The sequence below is a fragment of the Macrotis lagotis genome, chromosome X (genome assembly GCF_037893015.1).
Source record: "Macrotis lagotis isolate mMagLag1 chromosome X, bilby.v1.9.chrom.fasta, whole genome shotgun sequence".
Lineage (NCBI taxonomy): Eukaryota > Metazoa > Chordata > Mammalia > Peramelemorphia > Peramelidae > Macrotis > Macrotis lagotis.
In genome coordinates, this window is record NC_133666.1 from 639808701 (window position 1) to 639821265 (window position 12565).

Genomic DNA, 12565 nt, shown 5'->3' on the forward strand with positions numbered 1-12565 from the left:
CAGTTCATCATCATTAAGTCCCTCATATTTTCCCCCTCTCCTCCACTCTCTATGCTTCACCTGAGTCCTGTATCTGAAGATCGAACCTTCTGTTCAGCTCTGGCCATGCCAACAGAAACATTTGAAATTCTCCTGGTTCATTGAAAGTCCATCTTTTTTTCCCTGGAAGAGGACATTCAGCCTTGCTGGGTAGTTCATTCTTGGCTGCATTCTAAGCTCTTTTGCCTTCTGGTATATTATATTCCAAGCCCTATGAGCTTCCAGTGTAGTTGCTGCTAAGTCCTGTGTGATCCTGACTGCAGCTCCACGATATTTGAATTGTGTCCTTCTGGCTGCTTGTAATATTTTCTCTTTGACTTGGGAGTTCTGGAACTTGGCTATAATATTCCTAGGGGTTGGTTTTTTGGGATCTCTTTCTTGGGGGGATCTGTGGATTCTCTCCATTTCTATTTTGCCCTCTGCTTCTAGAATATCAGGGCAATTTTCCTGTAGTAATTCTTTGAAAATGATGTCAAGGCTCTTTTCCTGATCATGACTTTCAGGTATTCCAATAATTTTTAAATTATCTTTCCCAAGTCTGTTTTCCATATCAGTTGTTTTTTCAATGAGATATTTCACATTTTCTTCTAATTTTTCATTTTTTTTTTTGTTTTGAAGTATTGATTCCTGATTTCTGTTAAATTCATCAATCTCCCTGAATTCTATTCTTTGTCTGAAGGATTTGTTCTCCTCAGAGAGTTTTCTTATCTCTTTTTCCATCTGGCTAATTTTGCTTTTTAAGGCATTCTTCTCCTCAATAACTTCTTGAACTGTTTTATCCATTTGACCTAAGCTAGTTTTTAGCATGCTATTTTCTTCAGCATTTTTTTTTTGGATTTCCTTGACTAAGCTGCTGACTTCATTTTCATATTTATCCTGCATCTCTCTCATTTCTTTTCCCAGTTTTTCTTCTAACTCCCTCATTTGATTTTTCAAAGTCTTTTTTGAGCTCTGTCATAGCCTGATCCCAATTTCTGTTTTTCTTGGAGTCTTTAGATGCAGGAGCTTCTGCTTCCTCATCTTCAGACTGGGTATCTTGATCCTTCTTGGGATCATAGATAATGTATTTCTCAATGGTGTTCCTCTTTTTTTTCTCTGTTTGCTCATTTTCCCAGCCTAAGCCTGTTTTGGGGGGTGCTTCCTGAGCTTTTGGGACACTCCTACAAGGGTCTCAGTTTGTGAGGCTCTGTCCTCCCTCCTGGTCTGTGAATGACCATACGTGACCCCTCTGCCACAGGGCTGAGGTGGGGGGGCCCTGCTGTTCTATGGGGGGATCTAGACCATGTTCAGGATCTGAATGTGGCCAGAGCCCCCAGAGTCCTGTTCCAGGGGGAGAGGACAGAGCTCTGCAGTCTCTCTCTCTTCACTCCCCTCCCTAGGTTCAATGGGCTCATGCCCTGGGGGCTCCTGCTTACCGGCTCTGCTTGCTTCTGTTTCCTGGATCTGGGTTGCTGAAAGACCACGTTGCTTGCTTGCTGTGTGCCCTCATGGCTGGGCTCCACTTGCTCGCTCTAGCAGAGGTCCCCCCCGCTGTACACCCACTTTGTGCCCAGTGCTCCCCAGGGTGTAGTGCAGGAGACTCCCCCACTGCTGTGAGCTGCGGCTCCCAGTGCCCTGGGGTTGCCTCCTGGAGGCTGAAGTTCTTTCGCTCTGGCAGGCCACCCCTCCAGCGGGCTGCCCCTCCAACCCCGGGGAGCAGAGCCTTTCTGTTCTTTTCCAGGTTACCTTGAGTAGGAGAACAGCCTCACTGTGTCCCTCTGTGGGTTCTGTCTCTTGAAAATTTAGAGTCCTTAGCTTATGAGCTTTATGAGAGAGTGCCTAAGACCTGATCCTTTCTTGTCGCCATCTTTAAAAACTTTTCTTTTGATAAAATTGTCCAAAAGTAGAATTACTCTTTTGGGAAGTAATGGGTTCACCCTCATTGGAGATCTAGAGGAGGGCACAACTGATTAGCAGGGTTTTAGCAGAAATTTTTATTCTAAAAGGTATAGATCAAAGAAGTCAAGGAGATTGGTAAACTGAGATATCAGTGTGTTTGAGGGCTCACCAATATGATATTCAAAACAGTAATTGTGAGGAATAGTTTGGGGTGAAAAAGAAGGCTATGAGAACTTCTTGAGAAAGGGGAAATATTTTGTGGGACTGGTGGAATACCATAATTAGGGCCTAGAGAAGGTAATAAAAACAGATGAAGTGAATCTTCAAGAAGTGCTTGTTTAGTAATGACTGTAGGCCGAGGATCTATGAGAGACATTGAGGAGCAAGAAATACGTGTACTCTCTTTCTTGGGTAGTGGGACCATGAAATAAGGTATACCTAGTAATGGAGAGGGTCCAGAGATGTAGTCTCTTGCAAAAGAGAGATAGGAGAAGTAATCTGAGAGATAGGAGGATATCTGTAAGAAGATAAGTGTCATGGAAGTCAAGAAGGGAGAGAATATATAGAAGTCAATGTTTTGGCACATAAAAGGGTTCCAATAAGCACTAAAACTTAAAAAAAAATAAAGTTAATCAAACCTGTCATTTTTATAGTGCAGCATTGTGCTGAGTGCTCTATAAATTATAATCTCATTTGATCCTTATAACACTACTGGGAGATAAATGCTTTATTCTCTCTATTTTATTTTATTTTTTGGTTTTTGCAAGGCAACAGGTTAAGTGATTTTGCCCAAGGTCATACAGCTAGGTAATTCTTAAGTGTCTGAGGTCACATTTGAACTCAGATCCTCCTGACTCCAGGGTCAGTGCTCTATCCACTATACCACTAGCTGCCCCTGTTCTCTTTATTTTATAATTGAGGAAACTGAGGTTAAATGACTTTACCAAGGACACACAGTTAAGAATTGTCTGAGATAGGATTTGAACTCAGATCTTATTGACTTCAGGTCCAGTTCTCTAACCATTGTGCAACTTAGCTGTTGTAACTATTTTTGGCCTTTCTAAAGTGCATTACAAATGATCATCAAAGTAGGAGAGTAGTTTAAAAAAAAACATAACTCATCCAACCTAACAGCTTCAAAATGTCTAGTAATTAAATCTGTGTCAACAAGATAAAAATATTTAAACACTGCTCAGGGGAAACACTTTATGAAATAACACTTCAGAACTCCTATTTATTCTTGTAACTCATGTAAACTAAAATTAGTGCAGGAAAGATGGAATAAATTAAAAATAAAATTCTGAAGAGACAAATGAAAACTATTCTGATGAGAAGTGGGATTCATCTGTAGAGATTAGTTTGTTTGTTTTTTTTTTTGCAGGCAATGGGATTAAGTGGCTTGCCCAAGGCCACACAGCTAGGTAATTATTAAGTGTCTGAGGCCAGATTTGAACTCAGGTCTCCTGACTCCAGGGCTGGTGCTCCATCCACTGCGCCACCTATCCACCCCCTGAAGAGATTAGTTTTGATATACTTTTAATGCACCAATCCATTTAGATAACAAAAAAAAAAAACAATGCACAAGAGATAGAAGTAAGAATTTGTTTGGTCCCATGAAAATTGTGTCAGAAATGTTAAAGCTAAGAATGCACTGAAGCATTCTCATCCTAACAATTTGGGGAGTAAACCTAAGGACCTTGAATAATAGATGCACTCACTCCTCCTTCCTTCCCCTTCTGATTCATCCTATTTGTTATGTCCTCAGCTGTGTTCCAGTTTGATCTCTAGAAATTTTCACTTAAAATTCCCTCTGTTCTTTAACCTTTGTCCTGCATTGGTCATCTCTATTTTTCTGCTTATTTCTCCTAGGGGTTTTCATTGAAGACTTAGGGATGGGGATGGGGATGTCACTTTGATCCATTACTCTTTTGTTGTCCACTGTGTCACAATGACATTCCATTAATTTGCTTATTTGATAAATATTTGCTATTGTCCACTCTGTAAATCTTAAGACTGCAGAAGAATGGAAACTAAGAAAACAGTGCCTGAGAATGGAATCCAGATTTCTGAATAACAGCTCAAAAATTGAGGTTTGACAGTTACCTGACCAGATAAGGACAAAAATGAAAAAAAAAACAACCAATCAGAATGTTTTTGTCAGGTATCTTGCAGAATTAACCAGGCCATTGTAGTAAAGGTTGAGGAAAGGAGAAGATTTTTCATCTTTATCTCTAAAGTTAGAAGCTCTAGAGTGGAGTCAAAAAAAAAAAAAAGAAAGAATAGTAACTGAGACACCTAGATATTCATAGGCAACAAAAATTCAAGGAAAATCACGTTAGAACTAGACAATAGTGCTGGTGACATGAAGAATTAGTGGCTCTATTCCTAAGAAGACAAACGACCTCATAGGTCAAGACTCACTTGGATGAAACCTATGACTGGCCCATAGTTCTGGATGGGTATAGCATTCAAAGGAAATAGGGTAGGCAAAATAGGGGGTTGTATTATATATCCAGAAAGCATACCCATTGGGACAGGTAGGTGATGCAGTGGATAGAACATCGGCCCTGGAGTCAGGAGGACCTGAGTTAAAATCTGACCTTGGGCAAGTCACTTAACCCCATTGCCTTGCAAAAACAAAAACAAGAAAGCATACTTATGTCAAAGAGGGAAACTTATGATAGAAAATATTTGGATAAAACTTAGATGAAGGAAAACAGAAATATTTTGTGATCATAGTTTACACTTGGATAGAAAAAGGAAATAGATGAGGTTGGGAAAGAGATTACAAATCTGACACAGAGGTAAGTTATAGTAATTATAGGGGATTTTAGTTATTCAATTGATCAATCGACATTTATTAAACACCAAGCATTGGAGTCATCTACCATTACTCTCTTTGGAATAAAAGTAGATAATGAATTTTTCACTTGCCTTAGTGATAGAGGAGCAAACAAGGAACAATTCTATTCTCAGTCTCTTTCAAAACAACCGGGGAGAAATGGCTGCTGGGTAGAAATGATGGGGACTCTGAAGAAGAACTCTAAGTTAGAGTTTATGAAAGAAAGGGATAGCTGGATATTGTCTGACATGTGCCCTAGATTTTGGAAAAGTTGATTTCAAAAGGTTTAAAGGATAGATAGGTAGAATCCCACAGACTAAAATACTTCAGGGGAAATTAATCCAGGAAAGATGGAATATACTTAAAAATAAAATTCTGAAGAAACAAATGAAAACTATTCTGATGAGAAGTGGGATTCATCTGAAGAGATTTTTTTTGTAAGGCAATGGGGTTACGTGACTTGCCCAAGGTCACACAGCTAGGCAATTATTAAGTGTCTGAGGTCAGATTTTAACTCAGGTTCCTGACTCCAGGGCTGGTGCTCTATCCACTGTGCCACCTAGCTGCTCCAAGAGATTGGTTTTGATAAACTTTTTTACACCAATTAATTTGGATAAAAAATATACAGGAAGCAAGAATTGGTATAGTCCTATGAAAGTTGTGTCAGAAATGCTAAAGCTAAGATGAACTGAAGCTGGTGAAGGAAGCTGAGAAAATTTTTTTTAAAGTTTCAAAAATTATTATTGGAAGAAAATGAAAGATCAAAAAAAGGGATTAGAACTTTGCTTCAGGTGGTTTATAGCAATTTATAGCAGAGAAATGTATAGTATAGAAAAAGCAATGTTGCTCAGTTGTTTTATTTTATTTCTGATTTCTGTGTGAAAGAGAATTGCTATTCCATTGGAAATGATGAAATCAAAAATGACTATAAGGGAGTTAATACCCAAGAGAAAAAAAGGAGACATTTAAAAACTACCTATCTCCTTTTGAGCAAGTCACTTGGCTTTTGTGTCATATATGGTATTATTTGATAGATTGCGGCAAATGGGAGAGATGCCACAATACTAGAGGACAAAAAGTACACTTTTCAAAGAAGTATAAGAACAGAGTTTATAGTTTCTAAACCAAGGATTTTTTTTTCCTTGGGAAAAATATAGAATCCATCATGAAAGAAAGTTGTTGACCATTTGGACAGGAAAAGCAGAGATCATAAAGAATCAGCAACACTTCATCAAGAACAGATCATACCAGACCAACCTCAAATCTTTTTTTAACATCAGGGTTACAAAACTAGTATTTGAAAGGAATGTTGTGAACACAATTTATCTAAATTTTAGCAAAGTTTAAATAAAGCATCTCTTATTATTCTTGTAGAAAAAAATGGAAAGATGTGAGTTACATGAGTAGGGACACTTTGGACTCATTCTCTCAGAGTGAAACTCAAGATCTGAGGGGTACCCTTGCTATTGATTTGAGTGAGATTTTGATAACTCTCCAACTTTTAGCTGTCAGTGATTACTGTCTCAGATCCATTTAATGAATGAACATTAGTTAACTTTGCTAAAGAGATTTTATTTTAATCACAAGAAAAAACAAAAGTATAAACATTTACTCCCAAGCACATCCTTTTCTATACTACTTCAATCTCTGCAGAGAATGGGGTTAAATTTAACACAATTTTTAAATTTAACATAGCATTTCCCCTTCACCCTATTCATTTCTAAATGCATGTATTTCAGCTAGCACTGAGATGCAAAACTTCAGTTCATTCCTCAGGATCTTTTTTTTTAGGTTTTTTTTTTTTCAAGGCAAATGAGGTTAAGTGGCTTGCCCAAGGCCACACAGCTAGGTAATTATTAAGTGTCTGAGGTCAGATTTGAACTCAGGTACTCCTGACTCCAGGGCCGGTGCTCTATCCACTGCACCACCTAGCTGCCCCTTTTGATCACTTTTAAAACTCATAGGGACATAGCTGTCTCAATACATTACCTAAAAGCAGGTCAGAAGTCTAGGAATAGAGGGTCATCTTCATGGATGATGACTTCAGAGAGTGAGGGTTTATTATCACTATGTCAAATTCTTAGTGTGAACTGGGGAGGATAGCTAACACTATAGGTGAAAGATTCAAAACCCAAGAAGATTTTGATTGGCTAGACATTGGATTGCATTTTACAAATTGAAATTCAATAGGAACAAGTAAGTGTAAAGTCTTACTCTGGGGTCCAAAAAAATGAACTTCACAAATATAAGATTGGGTTAGACATCAATTATTATGAAAAAGATCTGGGGCTTTTAGTGGACTACAAGCTTAAATCAGCCATGTGATGTGGCAGGCAAAAAACTGATATGATTTTGATCTGAATAAAAAGGATATTTCTTCCAGGAACTGGGAAGTTTCAGTCCTACCATACTTTACTGTCATTAGACCACAGCTGGAGTATTCAGTTCTGGGCCCCAAGGTTTGAGGCCACTGATAAACTGGAGAGCAATCAGAGGATAACACTTGAATCTAAGTTGTTTGAAGATTGGTGGAAGGAACTGGTGATGTCTAACCTGCATAACTCAAGGTGAACATGAGAGTTGCTTTCAAATATCTGAAGGGTTGTTATGTGGGGGAGGGATTCAATTGCTATTTGTCTTCAGAGAACAGAATCAAGAACCATGGGTAGAAGTTGCAAAGGGAATAATTGACTTTAAATGCTCTGTATGGTACAAATAGCTACTTATTTGCCAGTACCATTTCAGTCATACAGCCATCCAACAACCATTTGTTAAGTACTTATTAGGCACCTAAATGTTGTAAAGACAAACAGCTTTGGAAGACTTGGGAACTCTGATCCAACACAATGACCAAGCATAATTCCAGAGGATTCGTGTTCTGTTTGCAGAAGATAAGAGAGAAGGATGATGGAGTCAGAGTATAGATTGTGACACATATTTTTTGGGACAATGCCAGAATTTATTTTGATAGTCTACATGTTTTTGTAGCAGAGGTTTTATTTTTCTTGCTTTCTCAATGGAAGTAAGAGATAGGGAGAAGGTAGGAGAAATAGAAGGATCTTAGCTTGAAAATAACATATAATTTTTTTTTTTTAGGTTTTTGCAAGGCAAACGGGATTAAGTGGCTTGCCCAAGGCCACACAGCTAGGTAATTATTAAGTGTCTGAGGTCAGATTTGATCTCAGGTACTCCTGACTCCGGGGCCAGTGCTCTATCCACTGCACCACTTAGCCGCCCTGAAACATCTCTTTTCCAAAGTTCTTTATGATCTTTCAGATGCCAAATCTAAAGACCTTTTCTCATCTTTTGTTGTTGATGCATTTTTAGGGTTAACATTCTTTTTTAAAAAATTGTATGTTGGGGCGGCTAGGTGGCATAGTGGATAGAGCACCGGCCCTATAGAGTCAGGAGTACCTGGGTTCAAATCTGGTCTCAGACACTTAATAATTACCTAGCTGTGTGGCCTTGGGCAAGCCACTTAATCCCATTGCCTAGCAAAAACCTAAAAAAAAAATGCCTATCTCTTCATTTGCCATCTGCCTGCATTTCTCTGAACTCCATCCTGTTCCTGAAATGGGAAAGAGATGTTTCAATTAAATGATGAAGTCAGAAGTACAGAGGATTCATTCAGAAAAGAGTGAGAGGAGAGAACATAGTAAAGGAAGAGGTTGGGACCTCAAATTGTACATGTATTTGAATACAACTATAGATTGCTCACTGAGAAGGTACAATGAAGTAAGAGTTTTTAAGGATGAAGGAAGATATAAATATTTTGTTCATAGTTCTGGGCAATTCATTGTGATGACTCTTTCTCCCTTTTCCCTCTAATCCCTTCTTTCCGCTGCAATTCTTTTCCCCAACTGGTGCTATCCAAGAGGCAACCATAGGCCAATGGAAGAAGAAGCCTATTTAAGTAGGTACTAAATAATGAAGATGGGGAATTCAGTTAGAATTTTGCAGTGGTATTCCAGGAGAGAAGTGATTAGTTGCTGTCCTTTGTTCTTGAAGAGTATCAAAATGACATCGCTATGTTAGAGTCAAACTACAGTGTGTCTGACTGTGACTGATCAGAATTGGAATGCTCTACCACAGGATGGGCACAACTAGTCAATGTGAATCTTTGAGGGTGGATTCTCTAAATTTGTATATCTTGTATTTTGAGCTACTTCAATTCTGACTTGCTCATGTAGCACAACACCCTCTCTGATGAGGGCATGTTATTCTGGATGGTCCTATGCCAGTGTCTCCAATGCTGTACAATCAATTCCATGGTTTCTCTCTCTCTCTCTCTCTCTCTCTTTCTTTCTCTTTTCCTTCCTTCCTTCCTTCTTTCTCTCTCCCTCCCTCCCTCCCTCCCTTCCTTCCTTCCTTCCTTCCTTCCTTCCTTCCTTCCTTCCTTCCTTCCTTCCTTTTCTGTCTCTCTCTCTTCCTTCCTTCCTTCCTTCCTTCCTTCTTTCCTTTCATTTTTTTTTTTTTGCAAAGCAATGGGGTTAAATGACTTGCCAAAGGTCACATAGCTAGGTAATTAAGTGTTTGAGGCCAGATTTGAACTCTGGTCCTCCTGACTCTATTACACCTCCTAGCTGCCCCATTTCCATAATTCTTAAAGTGTCCTTGAGAGTATCCTTATATCACTTAGTTTTACTCCCACAGTGACTGCTTGCCTTATGTGAGTTCTCCATAAAAGAGTCTTGGTAAGTGCATGTTTGGCATTTGAACAATGTGGTCAGTTCACTGGAGTTGTGCTCCCTGTGGCAGTTTAGTTCAAGAATGGACCTTAGTGTCTGGCATCTTCTCCTGCCAGATGATCTTCAGAATCTTTCTAAGACAATTCAAATAGAAATAATTCAGTTTCCTGGCATGGCACTGGTAGATTGTTCAGGTTTCATAGGCATACAACAATGAGGTCAGCACAATAGCTCCATCCCACACTTTCTTTTGGTGTTTTCCAAACACTGAGCTAGCTCTGGCAATGTGTGTGTCAACCTCATTATCAATGTGAAGGTAAGTTAACTTGTCCACAGTACTCAAAACTTCTCCATTTGCAGTAACCAATGTTTCCTTTTATGAATGGTGTGGTGTAGAACCTGTGTTTTCATGGTGCTAATTGTTAGGTCAAAATGAGCAAAAGCAGCTGAGAAGTAATTCTTACTTTGTTGTATCTCACCTTTAGAGGCTTCATTGAGTGCACAATTATTTGCAAACAGGACATCATGTACCAACACTACCTTCTTCAGTCTTGGCTTGTAGCTTTATCAGGTTGAAGGATTTACTGCCAGTTCAGTAGTTTTGATGTCTGTGAGCATCCAGGTGAGCAATGCAGTTCTATACACCAAATCTCTGAAAGCTGTCCACTCTTGTTCTGCTTCCCTGTTGTCAATTGTGGATTGGCTCAACTTTCCCTCCAAGTTAGCAGCAAACTGTTCCCACTCAGAGAAGTAACTCTAAGCTCTTGACATTGATTCTTCTGGTAATCATTTTACCTTGGGGCTGCTGCTTCTATTGAATAAGAATATTTAGTTTTATAGAGAATAAGTCTATGATAAGTTCAGCCCTCCAGTACCCCTTTGGTACTCTCACACCCTGTCTATTTCTTCTTACAATCACACAATCTATTAAATGCCAATGTTTGCTGCAAGGATGCATCCATGAAGTTTTATTGCATTTAAGTAAATAGAAGACAGTATTGGTGATGAGGTCATCAGATGCACAAATCTTTAGTAATAAGTAACCATTGCTGTTACTGTATCTAACTCCATTCTTCCCAAGGTCACTTTGCCATATCTGGTAGTCTGAGCCTACTCTAGCATTAAAGTTAGAATTATAAGTTTGTCCTCTTTTGACAGGTCTTCATAAATTTTTTTTGACCTCATCAGGATTCCTTGTAGTGGGAGGATGGACACTGATGATGGTGGTATGGCATTTTCTTGCAAGTGGCAATCACATTGTCATAAGCTTGTCATCCTATCCTTTTGGTAGGCATACCAACTTGTTGATTAGATAGCTTTTGATTGAAAATTCACACTAGCTCCACAGTGCTCTACTTCACTGTGCCCACTTTAGAAAAACATGTATCCAGCTCCAACTTCAATAAGCTGGTCTTTATTTGCCAACCTTGTTTTACTCAGTTACTATTTAGTGTGATCCCTGCTGAGCTCCCTCACAACAAGAACTGTTTATCTTTCAAGTCTACTGAATTTTGTGTTGTTTATAAGTGTATGCACATTTGATATTTCAATGGTGAGTGGAATCATCATTGCAGAAATTTTTGTATATTTTTTGGTGTTTTGATTATAGGGAGGAATCATTGCCTGCCATGATAATCAGGCCAGTGTTTTATAAGCAGACAATTTTTAGGGCACTATTTCTAGACCCTCTCTCACACACTAGATTGTGAGATTGCTCAGGAGGCAGAGCCAAGACGGTGACAGGAGAAGAGCTTCCCTTAGGTGCTCTCTCTATAATATTTAAAAAATCCCAAAATCATGACTCTAAAATTGCAAGAGACAGAACCCACAGAAAGATCCAGTGAGGCAGTTCTCCAGACCAAGATAACCTGGAAAATAGTGGAAAGGCTCCACTACAGGGGCTGCGCACCAGAATGAAGGAACTTCAGCCTCCTGGAGGCAGCCCCAGGGCGCCTGGGAACCAAGGCTCACTGCAGTGGGGACAGTTTCCTGACCTACACCCTGGGGAGCACTGGGCACAACTTGAAAGATGGGGGGGGGGACCTCTGCCAGAGTGAGCAAGTGCAGCCCAGCCCTCAGGGCACTCAGCTAGCTGTGGTGGCCTCCCCAGCCCAGATCCAGGAAATGGAAGCACTGTGGAGCTGGTAAGCAGGAGTCCCTCAGGCAACTGAGCCTTGAGTGCTCAGCCTACCAAAGGTAGGGGAGTGGAGAGAGATTTCCGAGGTCTGTCCTCTGTGCCTGGAACAGACTCTGGGGCTCTGACCACATTAGATCCTAATGACAGTCTAGCCTCCTGCCTCATAGAACAGCAGGACCCCCCCCCCCCCCCACCTCAGCCCTGTGGCAAAGGGGTGTGCTTGTAGTCATTCACAGACCAGGAGGGAAGACAGAGTTTCACACACTGAGATCCTTGTGGGGGGTGTCCCAATAATACTCAAAATCTTAGGAAGCACCCCCAAACCAGACACAGGCTGAGGAAATGAGTAAACAGAGAAAAAAAGAGGAACACCATTGAGAAATACATTGTCTATGATCCCAAGAAGGATCAAAATACTCAATCTGAAGGTGAGGAAGTACAAGCTTCTGCATCTAAAGACTCCAAGAAAAATGGAAATTGGGCTCAGGCTATGACAGAGCTCAAAAAAGATTTCGAAAATCAGGTAAGGCAGATAGAAGAAAAATTGGGAAAAGAAATGAGAGAGATGCAGGAAAAACATGAAAAAGAAGTCAGCAGCTTAGTCAAGGAGATCCAAAAAAATGCTGAAGAAAATAACATATTAAAAACCAGCATAAGTCAAATGGATAAAACATTTCAAAAAGTTATTGCTTTCAATAGCAGAATTGGCCAGATGGAAAAAGGGATAAGAAAGCTCTCTGAGGAAAACAAATCCTTCAGATGTAGAATGCAGCTAAAGGAAGCTGTTGACTTTATGAGAAATGAAGACACAATACTTCAAAACCAAAAGAATGAAAAATTAGAAGAAAATTAGAAGAAAATGTGAAACATCTCATTGAAAAAATCTGATCTAGGGGTGGCTAGGTGGTGTAGTGGATAAAGCATCAGCCCTGGAGTCAGGAGTACCTGGGTTCAAATTCTTTCTCAGACACTTAATAATTA